We start from the raw sequence: 16,515 nt of genomic DNA, 5'->3' as shown, positions 1-16,515 counted from the left end.
AACGCCCCTTAAGAGGCATTAATACAAAAGGGACTATACCCATTTTTTCTAAATATATAGGATGTGGGGTTTTTTATTGGTATACCAGGCAGGACTTTGCGGAAATCTAACCAAAATATAAAATCTCCCTCTTTTTCTTTTACCCTTGATAAATATCAAAATTTACCTTTCAAAGGTTGGGGTCGAACAAGGCTCTATTCGAATTTTGTGGCTTATGCGTTGGCGGTGAAAAAAAAAATGTTTTCAGGGAGGGAGGGCCCCCCAAAGCTTTATAACAATATTTTCTTATTCTTTGGCTTAACAACTTTGGGGACTGTGATAAATTTTGACTAGTTGGTTTATTTAGTTGAGTATACAATCGTTTCAACCATTTGTTGTAATTTACAGGAGGGGTAATTTTGTGTATCATCATTAAGGATGTACATCAATTTATCTTATCCCTTTAGATCCCTGAGTTTATTTATTTGTGTCATAATATTATAATTCATCTATCTATTTGCCTAATTTTCTATACATTTTTGAAAGCGAAGCTTTTCTCTAATTAGGGTCGGTCCGTACTTCCGTAACAGCGGTTTCTATTGATTTCAAAATTTGCATGGTGATTACTGTAGTAATTAGGTACGATTTAGAAAGCGTAGCAACTCTATCATATTATAGATATACCCATCTATCTACCTATTAATCTATCTATCTATCTATTTATCTATCCATCTATCTATCCATCTATCTATCCATCTATCTATCCATCTATTTATCCATCTATTTATCCATCTATCTAACTATCTATCTATTCATCTATGATACTTTTTACTATCAATCTATTTATCTTTTTATACCTATCAATCTATCTATCTATCCATCTATCTTTCTATCTATCTATCTATTCACATACTAACATCATGACGACCATACACTAATCTATGGAAAAGCTTCGACTTCAAAAACAGAAAAAAATCTCGGTGGTTTTCTCTTTTTAACAACCAATTCTAAATTATTAGGTCCAAATTTTTAAAGGATTTTACTTACAACCAAATAAAGCCAAGAAAGTGGTTTAAGGGTACATTGACAGACGTACTAGGGGACATACAGAGGTGGGTTCTTAAAAAACATTTACCCCACTAAAATCAGTTTGGAACATTATAACCAGTGGGGCAAATAAAAAATTTGGTAATATTGATTCTTAAAAAACTTTTAACCCACTGGTTATAATGTTCCAAAATGATTTTTTAAGTGAGGATAAATTATCCCCCCTAGACCACTTTACCACTTTTTTTGGACAAAAAATTACTTGACAAAAAATCCCAAGCTTAAACACTGCTTCACATTGTAATTTTTTTAAAAATTAAAACTAATAAATCAAAGTTAAAGGAATTATCTGCTTACAATTGACTCCAAAAAAAAATCGCTCTTAAAAAAGGGAACAAATTGCTGAGAAAAATTGTCCTCTCATTTTAGGTATAAGCCCATACAAAATGGCGACAAAACGGGATGCCAAGTTTTATTTGAATTAAAATTTAAATTTTTTTTTGTCTTTGTTGGTATTTGTTTTTTTAAACATGTTTTTTTATGCTTAATTTAGATATTTGAAAATTTGAAAAATCTCTGAATTAAAAAAAAAATATTCCAAATTTAATTATGGCTACCCAACTTAATCCACTGAACTAGGGAACACTCTTTGGAACATTATTTTGCCCCATTTTTTTCTCAATTGATTTTTTTTTTTAAGAATGAGAATCACATTTATCTCATTTGATGTTCCAAATAAATGGGAAAACAAGGGAGCAATTGAGTGTTCCAAACGAGTGCTCCAAAGTTCAGTGGGGTAAGGTTTTTTAAGAACCCACCTCAGGAGTGACAAACTTACTTAGGTGACAAAAATGCTAGGGGGACAAATATAATATAAGAAAAACGTTCTAGTTGGACAAACGTACTAGGGGACAAACATACAAGGGGACAAATGTACTTGGATGATAGAAATACTAGGGGGACAAATGTACTATAAGAAAAACGTTTTAGTTGGACAAAAGGTCTAAGGGAAAAACATACAAGGGGACAAAAGTACCAGGGGACAAATATACAAAGGAAACAAAATTAACAGGGGAAAAAATGTACTAGGGGTGAAAAGTACTGAGGGGACAAAAGTACCAGGAGGACAAACCTACTACTGGGGCAAACTACTACTGGGACAAATGTACTATGAAAAAATATACTACAGGGACAAATATATTAAATGACAAACCAACTATGGGGTCAAAATTACTATTGGGACAAACATACTATGAGGACAAATGTACTAGGGTAGAAACATAGTAAAGGACAAACATACTAGGAGGACAAAAAATATATGATATGGGGCAAATGTACTATGGCAGACAAACCTACTATTCAGGGGGTCAGCTGAATTTGAGTTGCTTATTGTGTACATTGTTTCCTCATCCTATCTCAAGATTCACTACTAGCTAAAAAAGCTAAGAAATGGTTAGTCACACAATTGTCAGTGTACCCTTTTATAGAAGTAACATAAACAGAAAATGTATCCCTTTTTAAGTTAAATATTTTGCTTGAAAAAAGACACTCCCCAAAAAACTGCCCTTAGAAAAAATAACCAAATCCAAAATTTTATTTTACATTTCTTTACTTTTTAATAGTAAGGATGGGGTAAACTCTCCAGCCCCTCCCCCCCCCCCCAAACTTAAGTGCCCCTAGAGGCCTCCAGGGGGCCTATCCACAAGTATTAACTCTTGTAAAAATCCTATAAAAAACTGTGCTTTAGTTTTACTCATGTCTTACCTCCCACGCAACATATATAAATATAATCAGGGATCTTAAGGGATAAGACAATAGATCTAGATTATTGGTTGAAAAGTTTGGAACTATCAAGTTATAATTCAACATAAGTACCCAAAGTTTTACAGCCAGCGAATAATGTGAGAGGTTTTAAAAACTTTGGGTACCAGTGTAATTTACACTCCAATATCCCCTCCCTTCCTGCATATAATTGATTTCTAAAAACATTATAACATCTAAAATCACCAGGAATAAATGAAGGCTAACAAAATTAAAATAAATCTTCTATTTTCTTATTTTATTAGCCGCGGAAAGCTGTCTATAATAAGATGCGACAAATAACTGTTATAATAGCAATTTTTAACAGCAAAGCTGGTCGGTCTTTCCGTACGTAACGGTTAGCTTTTTAAGTGAAATGGTTAGCTTATTTCATTAATTTAGATATGTTAGAGTTGTCCTATTATTTTTAAACTTTGCATGATAACTCCTATAACAATATGGTACTAAAAGATTTTGCGATTCCTATTAAGTTAAGTTTTCAATGTTTTGAGATTTAAATGTTTTGTTTTTAAATCTTCGAAAGAAACTGAAAAATCTTCAAATTATTTTTTAAAAATCTTTAAGCTTAGTAAGTTAAAACATTGAAAATATAAAAAAAACAATGGATATTAAAATGAACAAGTATCAAATTGAAAACAATTTTGTTAGTAGGCCTTTGGCCCCTCGAGACAACCAAAAAAGCTCTTAATTTTATTTTTTCTTATTTAAATATCCACAGAAAGCTGTCGTGTGTTATCTCTTTAACAGTGACTTATAAGTACTGTTTAAAATTTAATTAGCCCATATAAAGCTAAGCCAAACCTCAAAAATACAATCAGCTATTAAAGGCAAGGAGGGAGGGGACATTGGGCTGTTTATTACACTAGTCCCCAAAGTTTTATATTAACGTTTTCTTATTCATTGGATTAATAATTTTTGCGACTTTTATTGAATTTTGTTTGGTTGGTTTATTAAGTTTTGCGTCCTAACATTTTAATCATTAACTAGCGGCTACGCCCCTAGAGGCCTCTAGTGGCACTTTAAATGTTTTTGTTTGTTAAATTTAATTTTTTATGTACGATACCACCTTATTTGACGTTGAAGTTTCCCCTAAGGGGGGGATTTTTTTATTTTTGGGGGGGTTAGGGGTGTCCCACCCCTCAAGAAAATATCTTAAAACCACCACAGGACCAGTAGGTATATTCCCTGAAGAGTAGAGCCCATTCGGTTCAGTGGTTACCGAGATCTTAAGCTTCAGACGGACAGACAGACGGACAGACGGACAGACAGACATCGTTCTACTTTGTATTATAGATTGTTATCTAAAGAAGGAATAATTTTGTGAATCATCATTGGGATGAGAATGAACATCAATTGACCGACCTTTGTCCTATCCCTTTATATGCCTGCAATAATGCAAATGTATAATCCCTATAATAAAGTAACAGGATGTGTGTTTGTCTGTCTGTACCGAAGGATCTCGCTAACCGCTGAACCGATCGGGTTCTCCTTAACAGTGTAGCTTCTCATAGATCCCGGGAAGGTTTATAACTATTTTGGGGGAGGGTACCACCACAAACGGAGAGTGGGAATTTTAAATCAATCATGAGGAGGGGGGGGGGGCTTGTTCTGTAAATTGTATAGTCCCAAAAAATGTTTATCAAAACAATCTCTTATTGATTAGCTTAAAAACTTAGGTTACGGTTTTTAAATATTATACATACTTTTAAAATTTTAACTTTTCGATCAATAATTTTAATGCATTGCATTGGGGACTTTTATTGAATTTTAATTGGTTGGTTCTTTAAGTTGAGTGTCGTTTCAATGACTAATTGTAATCTACAGAAAGGGTAATTTTATGCATTATTATTTGGTATGTACATCAATTTATCATTTATTGTCTTATCCCTTTAGATCCATGTCTTGTATGAATGTATTTTAATTAGTCAGGGATCTAAAGAAATTAGACAATGGCTGATAAATTGATGTACATCCCCAATAATGATATACAAAATTACCCTTTTTTTTGTACAATTAGTAATTAAAACGACTTTCAACATAAAAAGAACCAATCTACCAAAGTTCAAAATAAGTCTCCAAAGTTGTTAAGGCAACGAATAAGAAAATATTATTATAAAACTTTGGGGACTAGTGTAATAAAGGGCCCACTGTCCCCTCCCTCCCTGCATACAAGGTGTGTCATTTAGGAACAAACATAATACAGGGAGGGGGTGGGGGGGCACATTGGGGACTGTAAATTATACTGGTACCCAAAGTTTTTCTCTTACTCGTTGCAAAATATTGGGTACTCAATTTTTATGGTTCAAATTTTTTAAAATGTGTAGTTAATTTTGTTAATCGTAATTGGGGATGCAGATAAACTTAACGCCAATTGTCTCATCCCTTAAGGTTCCTGACGAAATTAGATCCATATATTTAAAACGCAGAAATATTCTACAATATCCATGTAATTGTAAATGTAGCGTTAACCCCCCCCCCCCCCCTCCTACACCATTCTGTTTTCTGTTTCTGTGGGCTATAATCAACTTAATCAACTAACTTTGTAAGTAAAAAAGGACCTAAAAACAAAGGTTTCTAAATAAAAGGGCGAAAGGAGCACAAAATTCGGTATTTTATTAACAAACCGGGGATATACATAATTGTTTAGCCCTCTGGCTCTAACAGGAGCTGATATAGTAAGGGTAGGGGAGGCTGAAAGAGTCCCGACCATTAAGGGTTAAAATCTTTATTTAAAAGGACCTAAATAAAAAGCGAAGATATCATGAAATTCGAAAATTCTTTATTAAACTGTGGATATACATAATTTCTTAGCCCACTAGCTCTAACAGGAGTTGAGATAAAAGGGGGGCGTTTGACGATATGCTATGACATTTTTTTTAACTGTTTTAAATAAACATTTTAGTGCGTATGCTATATGATGATATCATTTTAAGTTATTCTGTAGTTCAATATTTCTGTCTGTATGTTTGTCTGTCTGTATGTCTGTCCGTCTGTCTGTCTGTCCGTCTGTCTGTCCGTCTGTCTGTCCGTCTGTCTGTCCGTTTGTCTGTCCGTCTGTCTGTCTTTCTGTCTGTCTGTCCGTCTGTCTGTCTGTCTGTCCGTCTGACTGTTTTACTTTTTAGCCGAAAATCTGTCCGTCTGTCTTTCCGTCTGTCTGTTCGTCCGTCTGTCTGTCCGTCTGTCTGTCCGTCTGTCTGTCCGTCTGTCTGTCCGTCTGTCTGTCCGTCTGACTGTTTTACTTTTTACCCGTCAGTCTGTTCGTCTGAATGTCTGACTTTCTGTCTGTATTTTTGTTCTTCTGTGTGTCTGTCTCCCTATCTGTCCGCCTGTCTGTCCGTCTGTCCGTCTGTCTGTCCGTCTGTCTGTCCGTCTGTCTGTCCGTCTGTCTGTCCGTCTGTCTGTCCGTCTGTCTGTCTGTCCGTCTGTCTGTCCGTCTGTCTGTCCGTCTGTCTGTCCGTCTGTCTGTCTGTCTGTCTGTCTGTCCGTCTGTCTGTCCGTCTGTCTGTCCGTCTGTCTGTCCGTCTGTCTGTCCTTCTATCTGTCCGTCTGTCTGCCTTTCTGTCTTTACATATGTGTCTGTCCAACTTTCTGTCTGTATTTTTGTCCCTCTGTGTGTCTGTCTCCCTATCTGTCCGCCTGTCTCTCCATCTGCCCGTCTATCTATCTTTCTTTACAGCTGTCTGTCTGTCTATTCGGCTTTCCATGCTATTATAGACTGATATATGAAGCTGAAAAATCCTGTATATCATCATATTATAGACAATTTTCCGCGGATATTACTATAAAAATCTGAAAGTTAATACTAGTTTTGTTAGTCCGGTCCTTTTATTTTAATATCCGCGGAAAATTGTCTATAGTACTATGCGATAAATAACTATTACAACCATGTTTTTTGGATGTTGTCATCCTTGTTTTTATATTTTTATGCCTCATCAATTTTCCATTATCTGGTGGATAAGTTCTCATCCAAACTGAAAACAGCCAATATTCCACGGAAATTACAATACAAATCATAAAGTTAATACCAGTTTTGTTAGACCGGGTCTTCTTTTAATTTTTATTTTAATATTCGAAGAAAGTTGTCTATAATACTATGCAATAAATAACTATTACAACCTGTTTTTGTGTGCTTCGCTACTTCTGTATGTTGTCATCCTTGTTTTCTATTTTTGGGGCCTCAACAATTTTCCAATTGTGGTTTCCTTTACAGCCAGGGATAGGGTACTGGGATGGTAATATTTTGTCTGTGTGTTAGAAAAAAACAAGAATGACAACATCCATAAAGGCGAAGCACTGAAACGGTAAGACAAACGGACATTAACACAAGTGTAGTGTCAGAACTAAATAATCAGAATGTAAAAATAAACATATCTCATCCTATTTTGCCTAGAGAAGTCTTATAATAACGTTTTCTTATTTGTTGGCTTACCCACTTTGGGGACTTTCGTGAATTTTGATTGGTTGATTCATTAAGTAACCGAATGTTTCAACCATTAATTTTAATCTACAGAAGGGGAAATTTTATGCATCATCATTGGATATGTTCATCAATTTATCGCACATTGTCTTATCCCTTTAAATACCTGGATAAAATTGGCATGTTTTGTTATATTTATCTACTAAAGGACTCTGGAACCCAGCTAGTTATTTAAAGCCATAATTTATTCCAATATGGTTTCAGTCGATACTTGGGGTTTAAACCATCAGGACATTACTTACAACTATGTATAGTATTAAAAAAAATATACAGGTTAGTCTACTATCTATCTATTTATATATCTAGCTATCTATCTATCTATCTATATATCTATCCATCTATCTATCTATCTATATATCTATCTATCTATCTATCTATCTATCTATCTATCTATATATCTATCTATCTATCTATCTATCTATCTATCTATCTATCTATCTATCTATCTATCTATCTATCTATCTATCTATCTATCTATCTATCTATCTATCTATCTATCTATCTATCTATCTATCTATCTATCTATCTATCTATCTATCTATCTATCTATCTAGCTATCTATCTATCTATCTATCTATCTATCTATCTATCTATCTATCTATATATATACGCTTTCTAAATCGTACCTAACTACTACAGGAATCACCATGCAAAGTAAGTTTGAAATTGATAAGACAATTCAAACATGCATAGATTAATAACAAAAGCTAACCATCACGGACGGACGTATGGATCGACCCTTATTATAGATATAGTTTTACATTGACATCTGAAGAGTGAAAACATGCATGAAACAATTTGTAATGTCTGAATAGATATGTAAAATTCATATTTTGTTTGTGAGTTAACCTCTTATATATATATATCTATCTATCATCTATCTATCTATCTATCTATTTATCTATACATACATCCAACTATCTATCTATCTATCCTAGGATGACCCTAGCTGGCCCCGCAGGAAGAAAAGTTGTCTAGTTCCTGGCTCCTACGGGGCTCCTCTGCAGTATAGGTTAGGTTATCTTCTTATTATGATATATTAGAAATATATAGTGGAGTGACTCAAGGAAGCATATTAGGTCCTCTGTAGTATATGTAGAGTATAATTAGGTTCTTAGTATGATCCATTATAAATAGATAGTGGAGTGCCTTAAGGTAGCATATTAGGTACTCTGATGTATAGGTAGAGTATAATTAGGTTCTTAGTATGATCCATTAGAAATAGATAGTGGAGTGCCTCAAGGTAGCATATTAGATATTCTGATGTATAGGTAGAGTATAATTAGGTTCTTAGTAATATATGATACAATTAGAAATAGATAGTGGAGTGCCCCAAGGTAGCATATTAGGTACTCTGATGTATAGGTAGAGTATAATTAGGTTCTTAGTATGATCCATTAGAAATAGATAGTGGAGTGCCTCAAGGTAGCATATTAGATATTCTGATGTATAGGTAGAGTATAATTAGGTTCTTAGTATGATACAATTAGAAATAGATAGTGGAGTGCCCCAAGGTAGCATATTAGGTCCTCCGTAGTATATGTAGAGTATAATTAGGTTCTTAGTATGATCCATTATAAATAGATAGTGGAGTGCCTCAAGGTAGCATATTAGGTACTCTGATGTATAGGTAGAGTATAATTAGGTTCTTAGTATGATCCATTAGAAATAGATAGTGGAGTGCCCCAAGGTAGCATATTAGGTCCTCTGTAGTATATGTAGAGTATAATTAGGTTCTTAGTATGATACATTAGAAATAGATTGTGGAGTGACTCAAGGTAGCATATTAGGTACTCTGATGTATAGGTAGAGTATAATTAGGTTCTTAGTATGATACATTAGAAATAGATAGTGGAGTGACTCAAGGTAGCATATTAGGTCCTCTGCAGTATAGGTAGAGTATTTTTAGGTTCTTAGTATGATACATTAGAAATAGATAGTGGAGTGCCTCAAGGTAGCATATTAGGTCCCCTGTAGTACATGTACAGTTTCACTAGGTTCTTAGTTATCTAGTGGCAAAAAAAATATTGTTGGTTTACAGCTGATTTTAACATAGATTAAAAAGAAACAATTTTATGTGTCCCTAGAGGCCTCTAGGACCGTAACCTCTTAAGATAGATGTCTAAATTTCTAAAAGAAGAAGAAACAGCGTAAAGTGCATCCAAAAATGACGTCATACAATAAAATGACCATTGAAAGGCTAGTATAAATTTTACCTTAGGTCAATTACAGTGTATACTGGCCTAACATTGGTCAATTTATTGTATGACGTCATTTTTTTTGTTGGCACTTTAAGTAGATACTGTATCAGTGTATAACCCACTTTGTCTATATGTAATATTTACGTGGTAGATTTGATTAAATTTAAGTCTCGGGATAGTTTTATGCTATTTTTCTTCTCTTAAAATTTAAATTTTAACTTAATTTATCAGTTTATTCCATTGACTTTTATTTTGCAAAATTTGTGCTTTATTACTGTAATGGATACTAGCGGCTACGCCCCTAGAGGCTTCTAGTAGCACTTTAAATGTTTGTTTTTTATGTTCAAGTCTCTCTTATACCTATCTTATGTTGCGTTCTACAATACCTTGCTATGTTGTGTATAAGTCTACGATTATTTGATTTTTTTTGTGATATATCTTGGGAGGGTGGTGGTACCATCCCCCAAAATAGTTATAAACCTTCAAGGGACCTATCAGAAGCTACCATGTTAAGGAGAACCCAATCGGTTCAGCGGTTAGCGAGATCCTTCGGTACAAACAGGCAAACACACAGCCAAACACATAGACAGACAGACATCCTGTTACTTCAGTAAAGGGTTCTCATCAGGAATCTAAAGTGATAAGACAATGGCCGATAAATTAATCCCCAGTGATCATACACAATATTACCCCTTTTTAGATTAAAATTAGTGGTTGAAACGTTTGAACACTCAACTTAAAAAATCAAACAAATCACATTTAACGAAAGTCTCCAAAGGTTTAATCAAATGAATAAGAAATCGTTATTATAAAACTTTGGGTACTAGTGTAATAAACAGCCCATTGTCCCCTCTCTCGCTGTTTTTTTATTCTTGTTATCTATAATTTTAGAAGACGGCCAACAAATGAGGAACAAGATATTCAAATGGTAACTATCTACTTATCTATCTATCTACCTATCCATTTATCTATTTTCTATCTATCCATTTATCCATCTATGTATATAATTATATGTAATCTTCAGCAATTTCAACAATATAACTCAACGATTTTTTCAAAATATTTTAGAAGATTTTTTTCTCTAAATATGTAATTTCTAATAATTAACTATTTTTCTTATAGAGACACCTATAACTTATCATATTAGGAATCCCCATAATTTACAAATATCTAATTAATGGGATGATTGTTATAAAATAAGGATGACAACATCCATAAAAGCAAAACTCTGAAATCAAACGGTAGAACAACATACATGAACAAAATCGTATCTAAATACAGGATTCTGTTTTTTAAAGACATACTTACATTTTGGGAATTAATCATAGAGATGCTTTGCCTAAAATATTGTACCTTGGAATGGATCAAACGGATCAGTAATATTTGACATAAAATCACTTCACATAAATTCATTTTACATAAAACATTTGACATAAAGTATCATTTGACATAAACTCATTTGACATAAAGGTACATTTGACATAAAAACGTTTCACATAAACTCAATTGGCATAAAGGTACATTTGGCATAAAGATACATTTCATATAAAGGTATACTTGACATAAAGGTACATTTGACATAAAGGTACATTTCACATAAAGGTACATTTCACATAAAGGTACACTTGACATAAAGGTACATTTCACATAATGGTACCCCGAGCATGGCAACCGGTGAACAGAATCTCAGTTCTGCACCACAAGCCTCGCACGACTGAAGTTCCCATGTCTATACAGTCATATTTATATGAAAATATTTTTAGAAGATTTTTGAATTTTTTTTGAAGATTTTCTTTTAATAATGAATAAAAATTTTTAAAATTTAAAAAAAATGGAAAATCTTCAAAAAAAAATTCAAAAATCTTCTAAAAATATTTTCATATAAATATGACTGTATAGACATGGGAACTTCAGTCGTGCGAGGCTTGTGGTGCAGAACTGAGATTCTGTTCACCGGTTGCCATGTGCGAGGCTTGTGGTGCAGAACTGAAATTCTGTTCACCGGTTGCCATGCTCGGGGAAAAAAATGACAACCTCGGGTACACTTTGAAATGTATCTTTATGTGAAACGTTTTATGCCAAGTGTACCTTTATGTCAAATGTACCTTTATGCCAAGTGTACCTTTATGTCAAACGTACCTTTATGTCAAATGTACCTTTATATCATATGTACCTTTATGTCAAATGTACCTTTAAGTGAAACGTTTTTATGTGAAGTGTACCTTTATGGCAAATGTACCTTTATGGCAAATGTTTTTATGTCAAGTGTACCTTTATGTGAAGTGATTTTATGTCAAATGTTTTATGTGAAATGAATTTATGTTAAATGATATTATGTCAAATATTACTGACGCTTCTCCAAAATTCAGATTAATATCATAAAAAAAAATTATGTCAAAAAATTTAAAAAATAGCATGTTTTTAATGGAAATACAGACTTTCTGGTAACTATCATAGAGTTGCTTTGCTTTCTACATCGTATGAAATTGGTACAGAAATCATAATCCAACGATTGAAATCAATAGGACAATTCTAACATGCCTAAATAAACAAAAAGAGCTAATTATAGAAAAACTTCACTTTTAAAAATGGCTTAGAATTCATACAGAAAGTGCATTTAAAGAATTCGGGATACTTATAGAAGTAAACCTTTTTATGTTTTTTTTTGAATGTATATACAATATTAGATATTTGAAACCAAAAAAAAACTTTTTCCAGGCAGTTTTCTAGTCTTGTCCAAAAAAAGTCTAATTTATGTAGGTAAAGTCAAGATTAAAATCTTGATGTTTTTAAAATTACACAGTAGAAAATTGAAATTCATTCAAATATATGCCCTATAAAGATAGTTTAAACTAGGGTTGGGCCGGATATTTTTTTGGCCGGATACCGGATATCCGGCTGATTTCAAATGCCGGATATCCGGATATCCGGCCAAATCACCGGATATCCGGCCGGATAACCGGCCAAATTACTACATATTATTGTATCAAAAAACGATATAGTCCCTTTCGTAGCAACGCACCTTAATGGGCGATTCGTTGTATTTTAAAAGTTGCTTTTAATAGGTTATTTTAGGTTATATTTGGTTAGGTGATTGCCCCGCAGGGTTAGGCAATTGGCCCCGCAAGGTTAGATTCCCCCGCGGTGGGCTAGAAATAGGAGTAAATCTACTGTGAAAATACGAATAATAATAATTAAGGGGCCTTGCCATGAAAGGGACTATACCCGCAAAAAAAATTTCTTCATAAACTGGTGTTTTATATTATACTAGCGGCTGCGTCCCTAGTATCTAGGGATATTAGAAAGGACATGAAAGTGCAGAAAAATAACTTAAAACCTTACAACGACTTTTTTATAAAAATTAAACAGCCTAAAACCACCCTAGGACCTAAAAAGGAGAACCATATTGGTTCAGCGGTTAGCGAGATCCTTCGCTACAGACAAAAAAAAAAGCTTACTACTTTATATAATAGGATAAAATTAAGGTTAAAACTTAAAAATTAAGTAACTATTAAATCTCCTTAGCAAATAAATCTAATTAACTATTACTACCCTCAATCTGTAATATCAACCCCTAACGGTTGGAGGATGGGCGGGGAGGTGGCGTTAAATGCCTGCCCCCCCCCCCCTCTCTGTTTTTTTTCTATCCGATTCTCTGTGTATAAAAGGTAGAGGGCTACAACTGAGTGACTTTCGAAATTTGGGTTTGACACATTACTAAGAGTTGAAAATTTTTAATACCTCCTCCCTGGCGGGCACAGGATGCCAGCAAATCTGGTAAGGTCATTCAGGTAAAAAGTAAAAATATTTTTTTACTTAAACAAAGCATTTCATGTTATCTAATACTAAAATATCCTATAGTCATACATCCTCATGTTTAATATAGGTGTTCAAGTCGATTTCAGGTTCCAGGTATAATCCTGCAAGTTCTGAACCTCCAGGTCTCCAGAAATCTTTAAACGGTTTCTGTGACCGCAACTTTTTACTTGAAGATTTCAAATTTTAAACGTAAGCTTTTTTATATATCTTCATGACTTATTACAATTTCATAAAATCTGTTGCGGTTTTCCGGCCAACCGTCGGTTTGCGGCTGGCAGCTGCCAAGTACTGCTGCCACCGCCAAAATTTATGTTTTGAGATTTCTAATATAAAATTTACATAAAATTAACATATTCAGAAAAAAATTTTCTTCTAGCTTCAATAATAAGAAAATTACAGCCATTTAAGATTTAAAAAAACAAATTTTTGTTGTAAAATATAAAAGATTATATTGCCGGATATCCGGCCGGATAGTTTCAATATCCGGTATCCGGCCGGATATTGAAAATGGCCGGATATCCGGCCACACCGGATATCCGGCCCAACCCTAGTTTAAACCATTAAACAGGAAAAAATATATGGTTCACTAAATTCAAGTTTAAATGTATTTTGTGCAACTACCTTTTTGATTATAAAAAATAATAGTTTAATTTTGATTTACTAGGTATCGCCTCCTGCAAAACCTGTTAGACCTGCAACTATATATCTATCTATCTATTTATCTATCTATCTATCTATCTATCTATCTATCTATCTATCTATCTATCTATATATCTATCTATCTATCTATCTATCTATCTATCTATCTATCTATCTATCTATCTATCTATCTATCTATCTATCTATCTATCTATCTATCTATCTATCTATCTATCTATCTATCTATCTATCTATCTATCTATCTATCTATCTATCTATCTATCTATCTATCTATCTATCTATCTATCTATCTATCTATCTATCTATCTATCTATCTATCTATCTATCTATCTATCCATCTATCTATCTATCTATCTATCTATCTATCTATCTATCTATCTATCTATCTATCTAGGTGTCGCCCCCCAGACCTGTTAGACCTGCAACTACAGCTGACCTTTGGCCAAGGTGAAAATTATTTTCATCATATTCATTCGAATCCGGTGGATAGGAACCGGTTCTCATCCATACGAAAAAACTATGTCTAGCATCGTATTATATCTAGTTTTCTAGGAATATAAAAATGTAAAATTATAAGATTAAAACCAGTTTTTGTAGCCTGTGCCTTCGGCATCTCGTGCTAAAATAAACTGGTTTTAATCTTATAATTGTACATTTTATAACCACGGAACGTTGTTTATAATATAATGCGAGAAATAACTATTATTGATTTTATGTAACAGCTTATAATTTCCACTAAAAAATGGCGTCATATAATAAATTGACCAATGATAGGCCAATATACATTATAATTGACCAATGGCAAATTGTATACCGGCCTATAATAGGTCATTTGAAGTTATTACGTCATTTTTTATTGGACACTATACGCTACGGCACCCCCAAGGTAGGGGTCATTTTATATGGGGGAGGGGGGTAAAATGGAAAATTTTTTGGGGTGACTACTTTACCCCCGAATTCGATGCCTTGATTCCAGGAACATTTTTTGTTTAGGAGAAGGAAGAGTGATCTTTTGATTTACTGGCAGACAAGAAAACTTTGAAAATATGCAACAAAAAATGCCTTTCTCAGAAAACGCCCAACTCTAAAAAAAACGCCTATCTCAGATAATGCCTATAATATAATGAACAAAAAGCGATTAGGACCACGATTACACAACAAAAAGACTATTTAAACTCTATTGAATCGTCGAGAGAAAATTTCGTCAAATTTCAACTTCTACAAAACTCGATAAGAGAGCAAAGGTGCCGCGATTGGAGTTGTAGAATAGTGAATTTTCAGCAGCCGTGGAGCCGTGAAAATATTACAGAGTTTATCATATTTAGAAACATTATAAGGCCCACCCTTGAAGCCGCTCTTAAACGTGGAGAATTAGAATATATTCCCTCACATTTTTGTGATATCGTCGAGCGTGCCCATATGCTCCCATATACAAAGGGCCAGATCCCCGTTTTTATTTTTCGTTTTATGTCTAGATCCTACCTCGACGCGTGGATGAACAATAAGAAGGCTGTGCTTGACCGTTACAACGCCGAGATCAAGAGGTTCAATCCCAGGAACAACGCGTCACCGGTCCCGTTCTTCCCCAATAGGTTAGTCCAGGCGAAGCAAGATATGTCCGACCTCAACAGGAAGACCATGACCTTTGTGTATGCCACAAACCAGATTTCGAGGGCCAAAGTCGCTGGCCAACATGTCCAATTTCAGCTCAAGAACGGCAGCCGCTGGATACGCTGCCTTAACCCGTTTGGCAAAGACCTGAAGGAAATGGCCCAACCCATACCTGGAAGCGAGGATTTTTTTCTGTCAGAGGCACCGCCTATCCTTTGTTTCAACAAGCTAGCGCCTGAGGAAAGGAAAACATTCTTCTCTAATCAGGCTGACTTAACAGAGGATGACTTCCCAAGACAGTTTAGTACGATCACAGCCCACCCTTCCAGCACGATTCAACATAATTTAACGTCTGCCCCTGCCCCAGCTCTTGGGGACCTAGCTGTGTTCCCTCCCATAGACTCTGCCGCAACCGTCGCAACCGCCGCACATACAGCCGTTGCACCAGCCGCACAGCCCACACAGTCAGTACCTGCCGCCGTCGCATCCGCAGCCGCCGCTACAGCTGATTTCACTGCCGCACCTGCCGCCGCGCTCACCGCCGCACCTGCCGCCGTGACCGCCGCCGCATCTGCCGCCACGTCTGCCGCACTTGCCGCCGTGTCTGTCGCCGTACCTGCGGCATCTATTGCCGTACCTACCGCCACACACACCGCCGCACTTGCCGCCACGTCTGCCGCATCTGCCGCATCTACACCTGTCGTTGACTCAGCACCTTCCGTACCTGTTGCCCCTGTCGTTGACTCAGCACCTTCTGTACCTGTTGCCCCTGTCGTTGACTCAGCACCTTCTGATCCTGTGGCCACGAGGGCCAAAGCTAGAGACACCGCCAACAAAGCTAAGCAAAGCAAAGCTACAAAGGCGGTAATCACATCATGAGGTTAAGTATCTTATACGTCG

The 16,515-nt window shown here is 35.1% G+C and overlaps 1 protein-coding gene and 1 long non-coding RNA gene across 2 annotated transcripts in view; one reads left to right on the top strand and one right to left on the bottom strand.

Annotated features, from left to right (window-relative positions):
• Positions 1-16,515, bottom strand: part of LOC145306985 (uncharacterized) — a 46,859-nt gene that overhangs the window by 16,187 nt on the left and 14,157 nt on the right. The gene's annotated exons all lie outside the window — the stretch shown is intronic.
• Positions 7,508-15,127, top strand: LOC145307647 (uncharacterized). The gene is made up of 5 exons (XR_013875540.1): positions 7,508-7,597; positions 8,263-8,336; positions 10,417-10,453; positions 14,399-14,451; positions 14,998-15,127. It is a non-coding gene; the product is annotated as an uncharacterized LOC145307647 (long non-coding RNA).

Source organism: Acartia tonsa, chromosome 15 (genome assembly GCF_053477335.1).
Source record: "Acartia tonsa isolate MP-2025a chromosome 15, ASM5347733v1, whole genome shotgun sequence".
NCBI lineage: Eukaryota > Metazoa > Arthropoda > Copepoda > Calanoida > Acartiidae > Acartia > Acartia tonsa.
The sequence above is the reverse complement of the archived record's forward strand: the minus strand, read 5'-3'. Positions and strand labels throughout refer to the sequence as shown.